This window comes from Octopus sinensis, linkage group LG21 (assembly GCF_006345805.1).
Source record: "Octopus sinensis linkage group LG21, ASM634580v1, whole genome shotgun sequence".
Classification (NCBI taxonomy): Eukaryota; Metazoa; Mollusca; class Cephalopoda; order Octopoda; family Octopodidae; genus Octopus; species Octopus sinensis.
The window spans coordinates 17837231-17861282 of record NC_043017.1 but is presented as its reverse complement, the minus strand read 5'-3'; the positions used below and the strand labels follow the sequence as shown (position 1 = coordinate 17861282).

The following is a 24052-nucleotide window of genomic DNA, read 5'->3' as shown; positions in this document are numbered from 1 at the left end:
CCTGCACCTTGTATGTAGCAAGATATAAATTAACTCGACATTACTATATATTTTTTAACAGTGTAACATTATAGGCTGTAGAATGAATACTGACTAATACAGTAAAAAGGTTGTGCATCATTAATATCTCACAGTGATGAAACAGCATAGAGGGAATATGATAAGGACTGTTTAAAAAATCATTATCTTCAAACTGGTTAGAAGGAGTAGAATAACATTTCTGTAATTATATTGAAAGAACCACGAGGTTTTCTACTTCACCAAGTTTCTGAATTTGTTACAATAACCAGAATAACACTTTTTTCAGATATATTTGCAAGTATTGAGCGCTGTCAAATCAGCCAGATTTTCGTGTTGGTAGTACTTCAAACCCTAACTGTTGTTTGTTTAACCCTTTAGTGTTCGCATTATTCTGCCAAAATTAATGCTTTTTCATCCAGATTGTTTTGAACTAATCATGCTTTATCTTGTAGCTATGAGATTTTGATGAGGTCGCTGTTAATTTTTAAAATGATATTGTAGGGTTGGTGTGAGAGACCAGATCTGGCCAGTTTGAACATAAAACAGGCAGAATACTTTTGGCCGGATATGGCCGGTTTAAATACTAAAGGGTTAAAGTCCAGGCCACAACTAAACTAAACTGTTTCAAAATTGGCGCATTTCACTGTTTGCAGGTGGGGAGTCACATACATATACTAAGACACACACACACACAGACATGCATTAATGCACACCTCAAGCCTATCTCTGTCCCTGATTGTGTCTGTCTGTCTGTCTTTAGATGTGCATGTGTGTGTGTGTCAGTCATCACAAAAATGTATATATACTGACAGACACATACACCATCACACACATATACTTGTCAGTCATCGGTCTAACGTACATCACAAATGTGCAAACACACTCATAGAAAATGTGATGTCATCGTCATCATGGTGGTGGTATAAAATGTTGTTTACAATAGGTGGCTAAAAGAAAAATTATAATATTTTTGTAATGCAAATATGTGAAAGAAAAAGTTTAGTTGGTAGCTGAAAGTTTACTGAATCTTTTGATACCCCATAAGTCAAAATCAGCAACTTGGTTTTTGAAAGCATAAGGAACATACGCACACACACACAAACTCTTTATACAAACTATATATATATGCACATATACATATCCTACATATATATACATATCTTGCACATATACATACATATTTAAATAAGAAGGGTAAAAATTTAATATTAATTTAATTAATATCAATTTAAACCAATATTATATACATACAACAACACCACCGCCATCACCACCCTCACAATGTAGCATTAGTGCTTCTATGTGGTCGTGTGACCTGCTAGAAATAGCAGCTAAATCTCCCTCAAACCATACCCATCAGTCTTAAAAGAATGGAAAGAGACACTGGATAGTGAGGTTCCTAATATACGATAAAGCAAGATGATCATGGGTAGAATGCTTTTGATCATAAATGTACTCAAGTTGTGATAACCTGGGGCTAAACAACAACAACAATAATAACATGACTTTTGAGTTAAAGCAAAAATCTTCAATATGGTTAGTTGACCTGCTAAAAATATTAACCAAATCTTCAATTCAGACCACACCATCTTGAAGTGAAAAACAGGCAGATGTAGCCATGAACATTTAATCCTAGATACACTCATACCTGTTTCTTTACTACCCACAAGGGGCTAAACACAGAGGGGACAAACAAGGACAGACAAACGGATTAAGTCGATTACATCGACCCCAGTGTGTAACTGGTACTTAATTTATCGACCCCAAAAGGATGAAAGACAAAGTCGACCTTGGCGGAATTTGAACTCACATCGTTATGGCAGACGTAATACGGCTACGCATTTCGCCCGGCGTGCTAACGTTTCTGCCAGCTTGCCGCCTAGATACACTCATACCTGACACACAGATGGAATGCTCAAGGCTGGAATATCTTTAATCATAAATTTGATCGATTAGATTTGACCTGAGGCTAAATGACATCTACAACAGTGACATCATCATTAAAATCACTCATTGAAGACTCATTCTCCACCATCAGTCCCAACATCATCATTATCCACAGCCATCACCACCACCACCACCCTCCTCCATTCACCCACCCTTGCACATCTTCACAGCTACACTGAGTAATGTAACCGGCCACTCTCTGTCTCTTCCTCTCCTCTGCCCTACACCATAACACAAGCATGTCAATACTGGGATGGGAGAACTAGGAGTGAGACAGATAGAAACAGGATGCGTGTGCATGTATATATATATATATATATATACAAACCATCCCTTTTATTAAAAAAAAACCTTGTAAAAGTTGGAGTGGTGGGTGGGTCTCTTTGTGATGCAGGGTGTTGTAGGATGGGGTGATGTGAGATAAACAGGTGTCACCATGGCAACAGAAGATGGAGGAAAGAAAACAATCAACTGTAGCAAGAACAAGGGGAGAAGTTGGGAGTGGGGGAATAAACTATCGGATAACGTGGTGAGAATTATGTTTCTCTTTACGTTCACCCAGTTAACCACCTCTTTCTACATGACCCACCAAACAACTTCAATATAATTACCTGTCTCTATATTCAACTATGTGGGTAGTCTCTGCAACTACCCACATTGTTACCTCAGGTTTTCTGTGCTTTCCCATCTACCTACCTTCAAACCCCCACCCCTATATCAACCAAATAAACTTCCAACTGTCTCTTGATGTCTTTCCATAATTACTTCCAATTGTTTATATAGTCTGTGATTGTATATCTACCCACCATCTCTCTCTCTAAAACTTTATATGTGTGTGTTTGTATGTGTATTATATATATATATATATATATATATATATCACCGTGACCGACCAGGCTATCAGATGTTGCTACATATCGCTGGTCACAATGCGCTTCGCATTGTTTTAGCCTTCAAATGATGCCACCCCGCTGGCTAAGCGAGCAAGCCAACAGAAGAAAGAGAGAAAGTTGTAGCGAAAGAGTACAGCAGGGATCACCACTATCCCCTGCCGGAGCCTCGTGGACCTTTAGGTGTTTTTGCTCAATAAACACTCACAATGCCTGGTCTAGGAATCGAAACCGCGATCCTACAACCGCGAGTCCGCTGCCCTAGCCACTGGGCCATTGCACCTCCACACACACATATATATATATATATACAGGCAAATCAAAAATTTAAACAAACTAAAGTCAATTGTACACACACAGTGAATATATTAGATTGACACTCAGTGAAAGTTTTAGATGAAAAAATAGGAGTGATGTTTTGAGCATGGATCTGCATTGGAAAGTGAAAAAATTCAAAGAGAAGAAAAAGGAGAGAGAAGCCAAGCTTGAGAAAACCATGTGGTGATGGTTGTGGTGATCATGATGACAGTGACTTTGGTGATAAACAAAAGGAAAGAAAAAAGATATGGAAAACACCACCACTGCCATTACCAATGCTGACTGAAGAAACAAGAACAACAACAATAAGGAAAGCAAGTAGAAGAAAAAACAAATTCTTCATACAACACCTGCAAATTCAACCACAACCACCAACAACCATTAACATAAATACAAATACTGAAAACAACAATTTAAGAATCTAGCCTTGGCAGTTTTGTTGCTGTGGTGCACCAAGCACAAGAAAATACAAAATCATTAGTGAATGATTTAAAGAATGCAAAAAGCATATTATACAGAAATGGAAGAAGAGTTACTCTTAACATGCCTGAAGCCATAGTGTAAGACACAAATAGAAAAACTGTGGCACACAAAACCATAAGCTATAACAGGCAGAAAATTAAGCAACGCAGCTACAAATTGAAAGGTATCTGAGACTTATCAAGTGTACAAAAACATGTATTATAAGGGAGAAATGAGATTTGCTACAGAAGATGATCCAGAAGGTAAGTTGATAGTCTTGGATATGAACAACAGTGATGGGGTTACTTTCAGACTGGTGGCTGCTTATGCTCTGACAGGGGTAAGACAGCCAGATTTCTTCAGATGTCTGGAGGTTTTCCTGAGAACATTTTGACCTTTAGTGCTTGTGGGTAGCTGAAACACCATCTTGGATGCACATTTGGATAATATGGGGTTAACTGATAAAAGAAGAGGATGCAAAAGCCTAGAAAACCTGCTCAAACATTTCGAACTGTCTGACATGTATCAACTGGATTTCCTGAATGTGTCAATGTGTCAATGTGGACAAAATGCATTGGATCATCCAGGTCATACCTGGATAGTGCATTCTGTAGGCCAAGAGATATGGATAGCATATGCTGTCCATGTTTTAAAAATTGTTGGCTACACAAACCACAAATTTATTATTTACACAATTGACCTAGATAAGCTTTGTACCAATTAGTTTCTTGAAGCTGAAAGCATCAGTCCTGCTGTGCCAAGCTTACAGAGAACAGGTTAGCAAATTACTTAAGCAGTTTTGGCAGGGTCAATCCTCAACAGCAAATAGTGGTTTGCCCTGAAAAAGGCAATTAGAGTAGAATCAATTGGGTTTAGGTAGGCATTAGCAATAGAAAGAAATAGAACAGAGGAAAACTTAGAAACATAGGAGATGTGCTTAGGAAAACCATCACAACCAATGTGCTTGTGGCAAGATTGACCTTTGACCGATTCCTCAATGGTAATCACGAAGGTTGTATAGTCAGAGCTAAAGGGAACAAAAACCATTCAAAGAGCCTGAGTGATGGAAGCACAACATGACAACGAAGCAACAATTTAGTCTTTGATGGACTAAAGTGAGTACATATCTGTTTCTTTATTACCCACAAGAGGCTAAATATAGAGGGGACAAACAAGGACAGACAAACGGATTAAGTCGATTACATCGACTCCAGTGCGTAACTGGTACTTAATTTATCGACCCCGGAAGGATGAAAGGCAAAGTCGACCTCGGCGGAATTTGAACTCAGAACGTAACGGCAGACAAAATACGGCTACGCATTTCGCCCGGCGTGCTAACGTTTCTGCCAGCTCGCCGCCTTAGTGAGTACATATCATTTGAGTCTGAGCTGATTGTGTGCAGCATTTATCTCGAACTGGCACTGCCAGTTCGAGATAAACTCTGCAGGCAAGGAAGTGCCATCAGTCAGACCTGCCTGAGATGCATGCAGAGCAACAAAAATATTCTGCACACAATCATCAAATGCCCAATCATTGCAGATTTGTGGGTTTATGTTGAACACCTACAGTCGCATGAAGGGCACATCTAGCCATTGGCTGAGTTCATTGTGAAGAGTGTCCTGCAACCTTCCTTAGGTTGGAAAAGGCAGGCAATGTTTATTTGTCTAGTGTCTTCAGCAAAAGAGGTTGTGATGGGGGCCAGATTGAAGGGGTTGAAGACAGTTTCACCTTTGACCAAACCAAAGGCAGATATATCAACAGATGTGCTGATAGAGAGATATATTAATAGGTATTCAAAAATAGATATAGCAGAATTGAATGAAATGAAAAGAAAATCTCAGCTGGTAAATATATATATATATATATATATATATATATATACTGGTGTTTGCAGCCAGTTTTGTTGTCTATAAGGCATGCATACTTAGTACACTACTTTATAGTAGTGAGACGTGGAGCCTCTACTCTAGACAAGAATGGTGTCTCAATGTTTTTTATTTTCACAGAAAAAGGTGGCTTGCAACAGGTTTGGGGGTCAGATACTTTGAATGCACCGAAAAAAAACTGTCGAAAAAATTATTTCACATTGAGGTATGAAATATTTACCGAAAGAATAAAATCGTGTACCGATTATACCTGTACTTTAACTAATTCAAATCAATGTACCTCATCTTAAAAAGTGGCAAAATTTTTGTCGGTTGCCATCTGGGATAATTTTAATAACAAACCAAACAGGTAAGATGCATTAAGAATTTCAATTTTAATGTTTATCCATAATATTATTGCTTTTACACCTGTTAATTAAATTTACCTGTCCATAAAAGTCAAATTTAGTCAGCAAGATCAGCTAAAATTACTTAATAAACAAGTGGTATATAAAGCACCCACTGACAATTTTTGCAAACCTGTATGTAAGAAATTTACAAAGTTACAAGCCAATATTGTGAACACCCCTCTTGAACCTGCATAATTCAAAATAGCATGATCAAATAAGCATCACATTTGACAGATTAATAGGAACACTAAAGAAGTTTTTAGGTGTCTTTTTTTCTTACGAACACACACACATAACATGGCCTTGCTCGGTTGGGACTACACGTGTGGTACTTTGACATAATTATTCCATAAAATTTGTTTATGGGGAAAAAAGCATTGAAAAATATCGATAGATGTGTGAGAAAGAAACGAGGAAGTAGGTGTTGGGATGTGCTAGAAACAACAGCCAGATCTCCTTTAAATCACACATTTTCCTCTGAAATTATTAACAATCTTTTTAAAAACCAAAAATGCTTCCTTCATGGTTTTTAAGTATGTATTGAAAAAAAAAAGAAAAGGCCAAAATCATTTCGGACTGGGGTGGTGAGGAGTTGGTGGGAGTGAAAAAAAAAAATTTACATAATTTCTTTTTTTTTTGTGAAAAGATGCCTCCCAACATTCTGAAAACTTTGGTGAAAACATTGGAAAAAAATCCCCATCAAAATGGGGTAATTCCAACTTAGGTAGGCTATCTGAGCCGAAACTCCCCCTACCAACCCACTTCCAAAAATTTTGCCTACAAATTTCTTTGAAATCGTAATCTACACCATTTCACACGTATTTGTCTAACATTTCCAGAAAGTTATGAAGGGGGAAAAAAGTCAGATCCTGTGAATTTTCCAAAACTCCTCTCCCCAACCAGTTGGAAAATGTTTTGCAACAAATCTTTACATATACTAAATCTACAGGATATAAGCGATTATTAGGTGAAAGTTTAATTAAAAAGTAATTAGGTTGTCCCAAAAGTTCGTAAACACTTGCGAAAATTGAATTTTTACTCGCCAAGTACTAACAAAAACAACAAAAATTATTCCTCAAAATAAAGACCATTATTTTCCAAGACTTTCTACGAACTTTTGGGACAACCTTATATTATTCTGAAAGTTATGAGGCAACAAAAATCAGTGGGGTATTAAACTGTAGTTATGCCTTTCTCAATAAAAGTTAACACTAACAGATTGATGTTAACTTCTGATACTTTTTCAAAGAATTAACGGATTAACAATTAACAATGTTAACTTTTTTGCTTGACGGATTAACGATTAATGAAGCTAACTTTCCAATGAATGGTGCCCACCTCTCTCTCTCTCTCTATATATATATATATATAAATATATATATATATATATATATGATAACTGCATGGTATGTAGGATTAGCCCTGGCATTAACTGTAGAACTCGAAATGTAGTTTAAAGCATAAGATGCATAGAAGGTGCTTGTAAAGACATGAACATCATGTACATAGGGGAGACATCTAGTAGCATTGTGGAATGACTAAATGGACATCTGAGACAATATGATGACAAAAAACAGTCCTCCATACTCTACCAATATGCCAAAGACCACCACGGAGGCAACTTGGGTCAACTTGACATCGGCATCATATCCAAGCACCCAAAAGGCCCAACACTCAGACAAATACAAGAGTATGTCCTTATAAATGAAACCTCCCCAATACTAAATAGGAAATATACATAGTAGATATCATACCTCCATACCCACAGTTTACACGGGTAGAGTAGAATAGTTAGTGGACTATTATGTAGATAGATGTAAGTATGTGTGTGGGTGTGAGTGTGTGTATGCACATGTATTTATTTTTTTTGTATGTAAGCATATGGATATGAAAATAAACAGATCAACAGACAGACGGATAGGTACATAGGTTATAAGAACAGACAAGCACACATACGCAAATGGAGACTGAAACACATGACCATATATACACACACACACACTTTACTCCACACAAGGACACATATGGAGACATGGGTCCACACATACAGAGATCCACATCCATACATATGAACATGGTACATAGTTGTAAAACACACACACACACAGACATGTACACACAAGGAGACAGAGGTGCATACATATACAAACACACGCTCACACATATGCATACATAGAAAATACACAAACACAGACATGCAAGCACGTGAATATGCGGAATACATACATAGAGATGCACACACAGACACACATATATACATATGCATACACACACATATATACATACATACATGCATACATACACACATACATACGCACATACACACACAGTGACCCACACATATATACACAAACAAACAAAAAGGAACGTAGTGTAAATAATGGACAGAGTCAAGACTATCGACAAGGTTGCAAGACGCAACAAAAATTTTAGGAAAATAAAAAATAAAGAATAAGTGGCAATTTTATATGCATTAGGCTCTTGGCAACAGGTTGCAAAATAATGCCTGCTTTTAGGGCACTTCCTTTGAGAGACAGAACAAATTGAAAAAGAAAAAAAAAACACTTCTTTCCAGCGCCTACAGTCTATCCATATCCTCTTTGGTGTGGAAAGTAGACAGTGAATCAGACATACTTCTGAAGCAGTGTCTTCTTTTCTCAACCAATCGAATATCTGCTCTTTTGTCCTTTTATCTAAAGAGTCAAATGATATTGGGCATGCGGCGATGAACAATTGCAACACGAGCAACACCGGGATTTACTACTAGTATATATATATATGTGTGGAGGCGCAAAGGCCCAGTGGTTAAGGCAGCGGACTCGCAGTCGTAGGATTGCGGTTTCGATTCCCAGACCGGGCGTTGTGTGTGTTTATTGAGCGAAAACACCTAAAAGCTCCACGAGGCTCCGGCAGGGGGTGGCGTCATTCGAAGGCTAAAACAATGCGAACGCATTGTGACCAGCGATGTGTAGCAACATCTGATGGTCTGGTCGGTCACGTGATCACATGATATATATATATATATATATATATATATCTTTTACTTGTTTCAGTCATTAAACTGTAACCATGATGGGTGCTACCATGAAGAATTTTTAGTCAAATGAATTAACACCAGTACTTTTTATTTTTTTTAAGCCTGGTACTTATTCTATTGATCTCTTTGGTGAACTGCTAAGTTACAGGAATGGCAGAATCAATATGCTGGGCAAAATGATTAGCAATATTTTTTCTGGTTTCATGTTCTGAGTTCAAATTCAGCTGAGGTCAACTATACCTTTCATCCTTTCAGGGCTGATAAGATATAGTACCAGTTGACCATTGGTGTTGATGCAATCAACTTGCCCCTTCTACAAAATTGCTGGCCTTGTGCCAAAAATTATTATGATTACCATGTCACTTAAACTGGGTCTTTAGCTTCTCTGGCAATAACAGCCATCAATTATTCTTCTCACCCCTGCTATTTTGTTACCAAAATAGGAAAAAAAAACACATTTCAAGTAAGAAGTTTTAACTATTCTACAACCAACAAACAAGAAAGAAAATGTAATTGCAACAGTAAAAAGGGAATAAAAAATATAATAATATAAATAATAATGCAGATCTTCTCCACCATCATCACCAGTTGCAGAACCCTCCCCAGACACACCACCACTTGTTGTAGACCCTCTCACCACCACCAGTTACAAATGTAAAATTGCACTAGTTTTTCATGAGATGGATAAAGAAAATCCATAGTTGCAGCATTGATCCAGTTGACAACACCAACGTTAAGTGACAGCAGCAGTTTATTGGTCAAAATCAATGGGAACCTTTCACATAAATGGGTTATGTCTAAGTTCTCTACTCAAGGTGTTAGTGAATATTTCACTGACTAGCAATAAATGTTGGTTGTTGTTGAGGCCCTGATGGAGCAAACTTTAATAAAAAATATTCCAGTCATGCCCTTCCTAGCTTTCTCCTGAACATTGTCTTGGATTACATTATGCAATGTATCCCCACCCCTTGTTGAAGATGGTATGCAGTATTTTGAGAGAGATGTAACTGCTATTACTAGCCAGTTACTTTTACTTGTTTCAGTCATTTGACTGTGGCCATGCTGGAGCACCGCCTTTAGTCGAGCAAATCGACCCCGGGACTTATTCTTTGTAAGCCCAGTACTTATTCTATCGGTCTCTTTTTGCCGAACTGCTAAGTGACGGGGACGTAAACACACCAGCATCGGTTGTCAAGCAATGCTAGAGGGACAAACACAGAAAAAACACATACATATATACGACAGGCTTCTTTCAGTTTCCATCAACCAAATTCGCTACAGCAGAAGACACTTGCACAAGATGCCACGCAGTGGGACTGAACCTGGAACCATGTGGTTGGTTAGCAAGCTACTTACCACACAGCCATGGTTAATGGTGCACACTGAATTGTACAAGGTTGATATTTGGGTGATAGTGTGGTTGGTAGTCTGACTGTCTGGATGGTGAGATACAGTTGTTTTTAAAATTACTTTCAAGTGGATACCATTACAAAAATTCTTTTTGGCATAAATATTTTGTAAAAGACCCATTCGTAACCTCAATGTGAAATAATTTTTTCCATGGGTGTTTTTTGAGTGCATTCAATGTATCTCACTTCCAAAGATTTGGCTGCTATTTCTAGCATGCCCTGCTACCACGTAACTGCTATTAATAATAATGATAAAGGACCTAAAATACCTGCTATGTAGTAGCACGACGTGCAAGAAATAGCAGCCAAATCTTTCCTTTTCTAGGGAAAGGAGCTGCTTACATGTAATTTCAATGTCACATTCATTGAAAGCATACAAAATAACCTGGGAAAGAAAAACCCATGAAACAAAACTACATTGCTGGGAAACTGGTGGCCCAACCGGTCATGGGTAGTCTAGTATACTATTAAAAATTAACTTCAATCTTGCTTGCTTGGAATGTTACTCAGCCAAATCAGCGCATAACGGGAAAATAATTTGAAAGTAAGGTGTCCCTAAAATGTGAATACAAACAGAATAAAACCAGTTTTGCATAAATCAGATCACTGGCTTTTGAGCTAAGAGGTGGGGTTCAGGTACTTCAAACTATTGGTGACACAACAGGTCACAGGTAGTCTAGTGTTTATATGTCTAATGCCTTACATACCTCATATATACTATACATCTCATAACCTACATATACATCATAAATGTCAAAATGTTCTCCTTGGTTTGTTGTCCAACTCTAACTTATTTCTTTATTACCCACAAGGGACTAAACATAGAGGGGACAAACAAGGGCAGACATAGGTATTAAGTTGATTACATCAACCCCAGTGCGCAACTGGTACTTAATTTATCAACCCTGAAAGGATGAAAGGCAAAGTCGACCTCGGCGGAATTTGAACTCACAACGTAACAGCAGACGAAATACGGCTACGCATTTCGCCCAGCGTGCTAATGTTTCTGTTATATTAACACAACACTAAAGTACAATGTCATCTAGTAGAATGTATAACGAAAGTGGACACAGTACAGCAGTTGGGTGTGTGTCATATCTCTTAGTGTATATGTTTGTGTACATCTATGTGTGTATTTTGTATGTTTTGTGTCAGTGCATGCATGTTGTGTATGGCTTTTGTGAATCTTCAACACTCTCTTTTATTTGTTTCAGTAATTTGACTGCGGCCATGCTGGAGCACCGCCTTTAATCGAGCAACTCGACCCCGGGACTTAGTCTTTGTAAGCCCAGTACTTATTCTATCGGTCTCTTTTGCCGAACCACTAAGTGACGGGGACACAAACACACCAGCATCGGTTGTCAGGCAATGCTAGGGGAACAAATACAGACACACAAACATACATGCACATATATATATATATATACATATATACGACGGGCTTCTTTCAGTTTCCGTCTACCAAATCCACTCACAAGGCTTTGGTCGGCCCGAGGCTATAGTAGAAGACACTTGCCCAAGGTGCCACGCAGTGGGACTGAACCCAGTACCATGTGGTTGGTAAGCAAGCTACTTACCACACAGCCACTCCTGCGCCTGTAATTGTTTTGTTTACAACTCACTTTTACAGAGGAAATGACTGGTCTTGCAAGTACAATTCTGAAAATAACAGTCATCATCATCAATAGTACCACCACCAACAGCATCCTTATCCACTACCACAGACACCATCACTACCATCAATCAGCTGTTATCAGGTGACTACAATCTTTCACTACATGCTATTGCTTTCCTAATCTGTTATGGTCTGATGATTAATCCTGGTTATTGAAATTTCTAAACAGAATTTGAACTTAGAACTCAAAGAGCAGGAATAGATAACATGATTCCGTTACTCTACCACCCCGGAAACGGTTCATTATTCTCACCTTTTGACTGGGTCCTCACATTTCACCCTTGATGGTTTATTCACTGAGGTCGCAGACAAGTCAATATAATCAATAATTTCCACCTCAGGTTTTGAGTCCCTTTATCAGTAAATGTATGTTTCTGTTGTTTTTCAATAACTTGATTACAATAGCAAATAATGAATGTGTATGTGTGTGCATGAGTTACATAGTATCTTACTACTCATTACAGCTGCACACCCATGTTATCTGTCACACAAAACAACACAACCTCGTTGTTTTGGAATGGTTTTTTTCGGCCTGGTAACCTTCCTATCACTTTACAGATGGGTTGGGTGCATTTTATGGTGCCATCAACACTAGAACAATTATAGGGGGCAAGCTATGTGTCAGAGTTACTGCCCTTTAGGAAAGGGTGGTCTGTGAGGTATTTTGTGATGGGTTTTATACATGCATACCATTTCATGTGTATGTATGTACATATGTATACATGAGGGATAAAAAGTCCTATAGCTTAGTGGTTAAAGTATTTGGCTCATGATTGTAAGGTCATGTGTCCAATTTCTGGTGGCATGTTTTCCTTGAGCATAACATAACTCCAGTCAATTCAGTTAGCAAAATTGAGCTGTACCTGTAAATTCAAAGGGCCAACCGTATCACATTCTGTGTCACACAGAATCTCCTTGAGAATTACATTAGGGATATACATGCCTGTGGAGTGCTCAGCCACTTGTATGTTTATTTCATGAGCAGGCTGTTTCATTGATTGGATCAACTGGAACCATCACTATCATAACTGATGGAGTACTGATATATACAGGGTGCGGTGAATAAACTGTCTAAATTACTCAAAAACGAAAATAACACTAACATCTCATTTTAACAGATATATTTACCAAAATTACATAGAAAGATCTTGAAATACTAAAGAGTACATTTATTCAATAAAATCGCCATTGGCTTCAACCACAGCCTCCAGACGACTTTGGAATCTTCTGCAACTCTTCTGGACAGTCTCCTTGTTTAAGTTGCTGAATGCTGCCATAATCCTTGCCTTCAGTTCATCTTTGGTGTTACAAGGAGTTTTGTTGGTCTCTCACCCAACTGTGACCCACATATAATAAAGAAGGGGTGGCAGTCTAGGGAGTTAGGTGACCAGATGTTAGGAGTGATGTGGTTGCAGAAATTGTTTGACAGCCACAACTGGGTTCTCTTGCTTCTGTGGCATGGTGCAGAGTCTTGTTGCCAGACATAGGATCTTCTAGCAGCCACCCTCTTGACCAAGGGCAGCACTACCTCCTCCAGGCTCTTGATGTAGGCCTCCATCTGAGGCCATGTCGAAAGATGAATGGAGGTATAATGACACCATCACTAGTGATCATTCCAAACACCATGATGTTGACTGGATGTTTAATTCTTATTACTCTTGGTATATATCCTCAGATTGACACCCAAACACTCTGAAATGTTCGTATTTGAGCTTCTGCCATGAATGCCAAGCAGTACAGCATGTCATTTCCAAATTTCTGGCAGAGTGAATTGCGTCATGGTGCTGTTTTTCACACAGATGGTGCCCAACTGACCCTACTATACTGCGTAGTCGACAAAATAAAAAACAAACCATGTACATGTGTGAAATTACAAATATAAAATGGTGACAATTAACCCATCACACTCTGTATCTGAGAATGTACGCAGATCAAGATCTGTATGTGTGCGGCATGTGTGTGTGTGTATTATCAGACACATATATACATATTTAATAAAAATACCCAAGAGTATTTAGCTTCATAATGAAATGGATAGAAGAAGACCATAAAATGTGTGTTAAAGGTTGATGTCAAGATGCTTAAGGTTAAGTAATTTAAAGAAAACATGCAAAGATAAAATGGTGACGAAGGTTGACCTCAAGAGTTTGGTTGTAGCTAAAAAATGAAATGACTAGGAACTGTAATAAATTGTCAGATGCTGGGCTGAAGAAGGTTATTCTAACCCAGGCACACTTGAAAAAACAGGAAATTCAAAGAATCAAGCAGAACCCACAGTAAGTACTCTGGTCAAAAACCCAGCTATCAGGTCACCAAAGTAATTTAATAACAAATGTATTTTAACAGGATTAAGCACCTAAAAATTCAGGATATACGAACAGTACTGTTGCTGTTGTGGAGTATATAATAAACATAGAAAAGTGTTATAGGCAAAAAGTTATCATATTTCTGTAGAGGTTGAAGGCAATGAGTTGGCAGAATCATTAGCAAACCGGGAAAAATGCTTAACTGCATTTTGTTCTGCATTCAAATTCCACCAAGGTCAACTTTGCCTTTCATCCTTTCAGGGTCAGTAAAACAAGTGCCAGTTAAGCACTGGGGTTGATGTAATAGACTTACCCTCACCCCCAAAATTTGAAATCTATAATTTTGTAGAGGTTACAGCTGTTTTATAATCTACTCAGAGCTACATCATCAACTTCCATGCAAGAAATATTTACACACACAAATATATATACTGAAGTCAAAACAATGCAATTTAAAAAAATAAACAGGTTAACAGTTTTGCCTGGTATTTCAGTATTGCAGAGTTAGGACTTCCACATCAGGAAATCTATGGAGAAAAGTTGTTATCACTGATTTTTGTGTCCTGTAGTGTCAACAAATAACTCTTTTCCATAGATCTCCCAAGAAAGAGGTCCTAAGCTAGACATGTCATCCAGTTTTAATGCATATGTATAAATGTGTGTGTGTGTGTAATCTATATACTATTAAAAATGAACTTCAATCTTGCTTGCTTGGAATGTTACACAGCCAAACTGGCTCATAATGGGAAAATAATTTGAAAGTAAACTGCCCCAGAAATGTGAATACAAATGGAATAAAACAAGTTTCATGTAAATTGGACCACTGGCTCTTGAAATAGGGTGTGGTATAAATACCCAAAACAGTGCATAATGGGAAAATACTCTGAAAATAACTTAACCCTGAAAAGGAAGAAACTCTAACCTTTCGATTAGACACATTATAATGGGCAAAAGTCTAAATGACTAACTTGCCAATGAAAAAATACGATTTGTTTTTACAGTAAATGTTTCTATTTTCGCTTTGTTAAACAATATTTTTATCATTTAGAAATATTTTTGAGTGAGTGTGAAAGTTGTTTGTACAGTAAGCATTTATATTTTAGCTTTCTTTACACAGACAATATTAAAATTTTTAAAAAATTATTTTCAAGTGAATACCATTACAAAAATTTTTTTGGCATATTCAAAAAATATTTCAAAGTGAAAATGACTTCAAAAATATGGTAAATATTTCGTAAAAGACCCATTCATAACCTCAGTGTGAAATAAAGTTTTTCCACAGGTTTATTTTGAGTGCATTCAATGTATCTCACCTCCAAAGATTTGACTGCTATTCCTAGCACGTCCTGCCACTATGTAACAGCTATCTGTGATAAAGGACCTGGACCTGAAATAGCTATTACGTGGTAGCAGGGCGTGCAAGAAATAGCAGTCAAATCTTTCCTTTTTGGGGGAAAGGAGCCGTTTACACGTGATTTTGATGTCATATTCGTTGAAATATATATATATAAGAGTGTGTATTTCAAAGACTATTTTAGTATGTGCAAATAAACCACCTCACTTCTTTCTACTGAGTTGCTATGGAGACATCCAGTTAACTGACCCATGTAATAGCATGTAAAACATGCAGAAAACAAGCATTAGCTGTAACAAAGACAATGATGATGATGATGATGATGATGAAGACAATGGAGACATGATGATGGTGATGATGTCGAGGGTTACATTTATGATTATGATGATGCTTTAACTACAGTCCCCTGCCAACATTAGCACTACTCTTTTCGCTCCACCTTTCCAACCGAATGAGAACTCTCTCTCACCCTCAACCTGTCAATACAAACACTGAACACTGCCATTCATGTTTCCCCACCCACTTTACACACCACCCCACATCTAATACTCTCTCTCTCTCTCTCTTTCACCACCACCACCACAAACCTTCACAGAAACACACAAATAGTTCAGCTCCATGGAACTGTACTTCATGCATGAGTGCACCATTCCGCAACAGCTATTGATTCTACAAGTTTCGAAAGATCAGCCAGCACGGTCTGAAAATACCATTAATCTTCACATTGTATGCAGCATCATAAATGGTAACCATAGACAGCTGGAAAGGCACTGACAGATCACTTTGAACATCAACCAGACTACACACACACACATTACATATGTAAATATGTACTTGTTGCTTAACCTTAGGTAAGCCCTGATCTAGCAGATCTTTAATTAAAGGTATTGTAGACATCCAACAATTTTTATGTATTAGGGATCCAATACATCCTTTACTGTTTTTTTTATTACCTTTTTCTAGGCCCCTCAGTATAATTTGAGGGAGATTTGGGAGCCATTTCTTGACTGGGAGAACACAAACACGGTTTAAACAGTAAGCTTGGCAGGAAAGAAACGTGCCTTTAAGCAGTACAAAAACAACAAAAAATGGAAGGTGCAGTTATGTACAGGTTGACAGAAGAATAGCAGGACAAAAACGGCTTTATCGATCGCATTCTCACCTGGAATCGATTTTTGTAATTTTTTCAAGACTTAAACATGCCCTGATACTGTCGGTATCTACATATCAAGTTTGAGCACAATCGGATGGAGGATGCCCGAGATCCTAGAAGACACACACACACACACACACAGAATGGATTTTATATAATATATATATATGTTGTTGTTGTTGGTATGCTTTTTGTCTCAGGAGACAATGGAGTTTCGCATGAAATAATCTAGTCCAGGTTTCAGATTTCATGTCCTAATACATCTCCTGCTGTGGCAATGTAGTCCTATCCTGAACAAACACTCCCTCTGGCAGGTGCCACAAATGTAGCAAAGACTTTGCCTGGCTGGTTGTACTGTCATAGTTTCTTGTTGACGTCTTTTCTTGTCTTTCCATTTCTCCTCTCTCTCTCTGTCACTCCTTTGTATTCCCTCTTTTACGGTACGTTGCCAAACTCCACGGTTGCTAATATTGATGTCATAGGCCTTCATGTCCCTTTTGCAAACATCCTTGTATCGTAAGAACAGTCTTCTCACAGACCTAGTGTCCCTAGCAAGCTCTCCATGTCCTTGGGGATTCTGCCATCTTCCATATGGCTAACATGTCCAAGCCATCTCATATGTCTTTGTGTGAGGAGTGCAAACATGCTTGGTATTCCTGCTTGCTTGAGGACATCTTTGTTGGGGATATGATATATATATATATATATATACATATATATATATATATATATATATATATATATATATAGGGAGAGTTTACGAAAAAAACAAAAGACGAAGACAGGTGGTGTACAAAACAAACAGATGTATTAGTATAACGCTCAAGAATAGATAAAGTCTTACGTTTCGAGCCCACGCTCTTCTACAGAAAGGGACACAGAAAAAACAAGGAGAGAAAAAAATGTGTGTAGTGGCTAACGATCTATCATGTATACACACACACACACATATATGTATGTTAATGCAATAGAAACAATTGTTGGATTTATAAGGTGAAATCTATAATGAAGATATAATTTTCTCTGTACCAATTTTTTCACATATATACAGATGTGCGTGTGTGTAGTAACAGTAATCACATATTCACTCAGAGATAAACAATCTTCTCTACCACCACTATAGTCAATGTCCAATATTATCACTGAGACTGTCAACAAGGACACACAAACTCCATTTATTTCTGTGTCTTGTTGGCTGTTCTGTCAATCTGAAACAGATATGTGTTAGCTGAATGGAATGGACCATCAAGTACTTTACCCTACAATACAACTTGCCTCCCATGCTGGGACTTAAACGTAAGTACTTATGGTTGACATTCCAGTTATACAGGTCATGTATCTTTTCAGCACAGTTATCAGGAGTCTTGTGAAGGTTACCTTTGTCCATGTCATTCACCCTAATTATGAACGAAGACTTATGATTAAAGGTTACTGGCTATTATTTCTAACTGGTTGAGCAACCCCATAGTAATACAGATGGCAATAATTTTTGATGTGTTTGCTGACCTCAAGTCAACCTTGATTCAACAGACCTATTTCTTTATTACCGACAAGGGGCTAAACACAGAGGGGACAAACAAGGACAGACATAAGTATTAAGTCGATTACATCGACCTCAGTGCGTAACTGGTACTTAATTTATCGACCCCAAAAGGATGAAAGGCAAAGTCGACCTTGGCGGAATTTGAACTCACAACATAACGGCAGACGAAATACCGCTAAGCATTTCGCCCGGCGTGCTAACGTTTCTGCCAGCTCGCTGCCTTGATTCAACAGACCTACCATCAAAGAAGCTCTAACCAAGACCATTCCATCTGCGTTTCAAACACAGTGTCTACATTATCCAGTGTATCTAATGTGTAATTTGAGAGACATTTAGCTGCTATTTCTTGTGGATGAAATTGTGAAGGATTGTCTTCCTCTCCAGGAGGAATTAATCAGCTAAGTAGTACTTAACCCTATTAGAACTGAGCAGGTTTGTTTTTATTTCTTTGAAATATGGCAAAGTGGTTAGAATGTTTGACCTATGATCACACATTCAATTTCCATGCAGGTGTCCTTGAGCAAAGCACTTCATCTCAAGCTGCTTCAGTCTATTCAAATGAAAATGAAAGGCAGCTAAGGAGGATGGGTTAGTTAACCCAGCATCCAGTCAAGTGGTTGTTTTGTATAAATCAGTTAATGCTTAAAATATTGGGATAAGCCCCAGCCCAATAAGGCTGTAGACTTTAGGAAAAGAGGATACAGGTCACCATGACCACCACCACTGCTCTATATGATTCCTAACTGTATGCTGGAGTGTACCATTTCATCGTCAGTCCAGTAAAGACATGAGAGAACTGGATAAAACTGGTGTGGGTGGCCTAGTTGTTTGACTTTCTGTTTGTTGTAGAACAGTTTGATCAGTGCCAACTACACAGAAACAATAACAATATGAACCGACAAGTATGTCTTTGCATGGTCACTCAGTCTGCTAAAAATAGCAGCCAAATCTCGATAAAGTCACACCATACTGGCTTAAAAAACAAAGTATACATGAGATATTGTTAGCACTTATTTCCAAACTGACAGGTTGGTCATCACTCGAAAGTCTTTGATCATATGTTTACTTACATATAACATGTGGCTAAACAAAAATACCAACCCTCTGATAGATGGACAAAGCCCAACAATTATTTTTGAAACAAGCTGATGAAATTTTTGGAGAGGGGATATCATGAATAGATTTGTATTTTTGCAGGACAGTGGTCATTGGAGGGTGGACAATTACATGCAGGGGAGATATCTAGGCTGGGGGAATTGTAGAAAATTGTGGTAAGAAAAAAGTAATTTCAGTGTGGGAATGATGGAGGTAGGGTGAGGACAAAATAGTGATGTAGGAGGTACAGTTCCAATGATTGAAAGAAAACAAATTTCAAAATGTTCACAGGCGTAGCTAAGTGATAAGTTTACTTCCCAACCACATGGTTCCAGGTTCAGTCCCACTGCATGGCACTTTGGGTTAGTGTCATCTTGGGCCAACTAAAGCCCTGTGAGTGAATTTGGTAGATGGAAACTGAAAAAAGCCCGTTGTGTGTGTCCCACCTATTTCTTTACTACCCACAAGGGGCTAAACACAGAGGGAACAAACAAGGACAGACAAACGGAATAAATCAATTACATCAACCCCAGTGCGTAACTGGTACTTAATTTATCGACCCCGAAAGGATGAAAGGCAAAGTCGATCTCGGCGGAATTTGAACTCAGAACGTAACGGCAGACGAAATACGGCTACGCATTTTGCCCAGCGTGCTAATGTTTCTGCCAGTGTTGATATGTTTATGTCCTTGTAACTTGGTGGTTTGGCAAAAAGAGACTGATAGAATAAGTACCAGACTTAAAATAAAAATAAGGGTTAGGGTTGATCCATTCAGCTAGAAGTGTCCTAGCCCAGTATGGTGGCAGACTGATGACTGAAACAAGTAAAAGATAAAAAAAGTTAACTTGAAACACAGAGAACACTGTGTGTAGTTAGTAATAGGGTTAGACTTTACCACAAATACTGCAATGATTTTAATACCATCTGTTTCTTTATTACCCACAAGGGGCTAAACATAGAGGGGACAAACAAGGACAGACACGCGGATTAAGTCGATTATATCGACCCCAGTGCATAACTGGTACTTAATTTATTGACCCCGAAAGGAGGAAAGGCAAAGTCGACCTCGGCGGAATTTGAACTCAGAACATAACGGCAGACGAAATACTGCTGAGCATTTCACCCAGTGTGCTAACGTTTCTGCCAGCTCGCCGCCTTCTAATACCATCACCAATGCTGTCACCACTACCAGGATTCTCTCTCTCCACAAGGTCAAAACTTATTTTCAGTTAAAAATAGCTTTATCAATTTAGTTTCTCATTATCATTACAAAGTTAAGATTAAAACATCCCAATTCCAGAATTAATTATTAAAATTAGCCAACACACATTTTCGTGGATCTATTTTCAGAAGTAGACAAGGCTGGAGTTTGAACTTTCAGCATATGAGATCAAAGAGGGAGAGGCTTCAATGCAGTTGCTAGGCATGTGAAAAATAACAGCCAAATCTCCTTCAAATTACAACCTACTGTCTTAACAAGGTCACATTGGATAATCCAATCCTCTTGTAAACTTTATACAGTAGCCATAGCAGAAATACCTTTAACTCTTTAGCATTAAACCAGCTAACAACATCTTTCTACCCTCTGCTGTCTAATACCAGTCATATGTCAGGATCAAATGAATCAACTGCATATACGCATATGTGTATACATATATATCTGTGTGTATATGTGTGTTTGTGTACCTACCTTGTTCACCTTAATATTAAGAATGCCTATGAAGATTAAAACAATAAATTTTAATATATATATATATATATATACATATACACACACGCACACACATCTAAACATGCATGCACACACACATACACACGCACACACACACATATACAGACTTATGCATACTTAATATAATCACACTGCATGCACGCATACATATACATCTTAGGTATGTACTACAGTAGAGTTCTACTATTTAAGTCAACTGACTTGGGTGTTCTTAGCCACACATGCTATTTGTGAAAATAACAAAGATTATTTCTATGTCATTGTTGATACTGTTTCTGTTCAAGTGTAAGCTTATTTTTTTTATCAGTGTCCAAATTTTGAGATAAAATAACTTTTTAAGAGTTAGTTTAACCACCAAGAGTAAAACATTGCCACAAACCAGTGTAAACAATCAACACATCTTAAAGTGATTTTGTCCCCATTCTATATGCAAAGCAAGAATAATTTTGCCTTTAATTTCACTCAATGTAATGCCTTTTGGCATTCAAAATGGTCTGTGTTGTTTAACATGGTCATAGTTAATATACTGAATTCAAAAAATTTGAGGAATTATGTTCATCAAACATCAAAATATTTGAATTTTTGAATAATTGATTTCCTGTATTTAATTAGCATTCTTTATAATAAATTGAACATCTTTTTTAGCACTTGTGCTGGTGGCACATGAAAAACATTCGAGCGAGCTCGTTGCCAGTGCTGCTGGACTGGCTCCTGTGCAGGTGGCACATAAAAAGACACCATTTGAGCGTGGCCGTTGCCAGTACTGCCTGACTGGCCCTCGTGCTGGCGGCACGTAAAAGCACCCACTACACTCTCGGAGTGGTTGGTGTTAGGGAGGGCATCCAGCTGTGGAAACTCTGCCAAATCAGATTGGAGTCTGGTGCAGCCATGTGGTTCGGAAGAGCTCAATCAAATCGTCCAACCCATGCCAGCATGGAAAGCGGACGTTAAATGATGATGATGATGATGATGATGAATTGAGTGTTCATGTCATATTCAACCATGTTTTGTCTTCTTTTTCAGGAACAGCTTGAATATTGGTAAACAGTCAACACCATTGGAGAACAAAAAGATTATGAGAAAGGATTATGTAGTTGAGAAAAAGTTAGCTGATAAAGAGGACTGTATTTTGCATGTCAGAGTTCACCCTCACATCTTTGAACAGAGCTTTAACCCTTTAGTGTTTGTATTATTCTGCCCAAATTAATGCTTTTTCATCCACATTGTTTTGAATTAATCATGCATTATTTTGTAGCTAGGAGATTTTGATGAGGTAGCTGTTAATTTTTTAAAAGATATTGTAGGGTTGGTGTGAGAGACCAGATCTGGCCTGTTTGAACATAAAACAGGCAGAATACTTTTGGCCGGACATGGCCGGTTTAAATGCTAAAGGGTTAAGCTCAATTCAGATGGCTATGTGAAGCTGAAGTCAATCCCTGGCTGGAGAGGGTTGCTGTAGGAAAGCCATATGTTCAGCAGCAGGATTCAGCTCTTTGTCATACCTTCAGAAAGAGTTAGAAGTGGTTTTCAGAGAGTTTCTATGACTTCACTAGCCCCAATTTCTGGTTTTCTAATTCCCAGGATTGTAATCCAATGGATTAATATGTGTGGTGTGTGGTTGAGAGACACCATTCCCTCTGCCCGGAACACCAAGGTTAAGTGGTAGCCAAGATCAAGATCCATACCATTTCCCAGGGAAATGGTATGGAACACATGTGCCAGGTTCCAGCGCCATCTTGAGGCCATGGTGAAAGCTCAGGGTGGCTACTTTGAGTAAACCATTATCTCCCAGGCATAGTCAAGTTTATATTCTTTTATGTTTTGAAATACTTTTATTTTTTGATGGGATATTGTGTTTTCTCTTCATTTCATGCAAACTATCAAATTTAGCCCAAGCACCCTGTATGTGCACATGCATGTATGTGCAAATGTTTATCTTCTGTACTGAGCTATAAGCACTGAAGTAAGTTTGTTGTCGTTTCCCTGTCAACAAGTCATCCAGTATCTCTGTACTTTCAAAGATGTATAGAATAAAACCTCCCTTACTTGAAACACAGGTAAGGGTTAGCAACAGGAAAGGCATCCAGTGCTTAAAAACAATAGCTTGATAACATGTATACATCCAACACATGCTAGAATGGAAAAATGGGTGTAAAACAAATAAACTGATATATGGCTGTGTGATTAAGAAGTCACTTCCCAATTATATAGTTCCAAGTTCAGTCCCACTGCATGGCATGTTCGTCGGCAAGCATATTCTTCTATAGCCTAAAGCTAACCAAAGCCTTGTGTGTGGATTTGGTAGACATGCATGTTTATGGCCCCTTGTCTTGACATTGCACAAGAGATGTAAATGAGTGTCACAATCATACAAGCAGTGTCGCACATTGTGAATCTTCCATAACAACATGCCTGAACATGTCTGAAATACTACTTCGCTTGGAAACAGGTGAGGGCTAGCAACATAAAGAGCATCTGGCTGCAGAATATCTGACTCAATCAATTCTTCTGACCCATGGGAAGATGAAAAAGTAAACATTAGAATGATGATGGTCATGATGATGAAGATGATATTCATATGAAAGAGGAAATTTTATAATTTTTGTAGGAAACCACTCATCAGTGGAGCGGCTGTTTCCAAGTCCCTGTCATTTTGTTTTTCATTTCAATAAAATATAGAAACTATATCTATATTGAGTCCTTTATCTGTCGGTGATGCACAGGTTTTTTTTAAAAAGCTTCCTATAAATACACAGAGTGCATATATGTATATGTATGTGTGTGTGTGTAGAGAGAGAGAGAGAGAGAGAAAGAGAAAAGAGAGAGATAGAAAGA

General features: G+C 38.0%; 1 protein-coding gene and 1 long non-coding RNA gene across 3 annotated transcripts in view; one reads left to right on the top strand and one right to left on the bottom strand.

Moving 5' to 3' along the window:
* Positions 1–24052, bottom strand: part of LOC115222888 — a 146839-nt gene that overhangs the window by 67740 nt on the left and 55047 nt on the right. The window lies entirely within an intron of this gene.
* Positions 9147–15305, top strand: LOC118767439. The gene is made up of 3 exons (XR_005003363.1): positions 9147–9239; positions 13598–13602; positions 15295–15305. It is a non-coding gene; the product is annotated as an uncharacterized LOC118767439 (long non-coding RNA).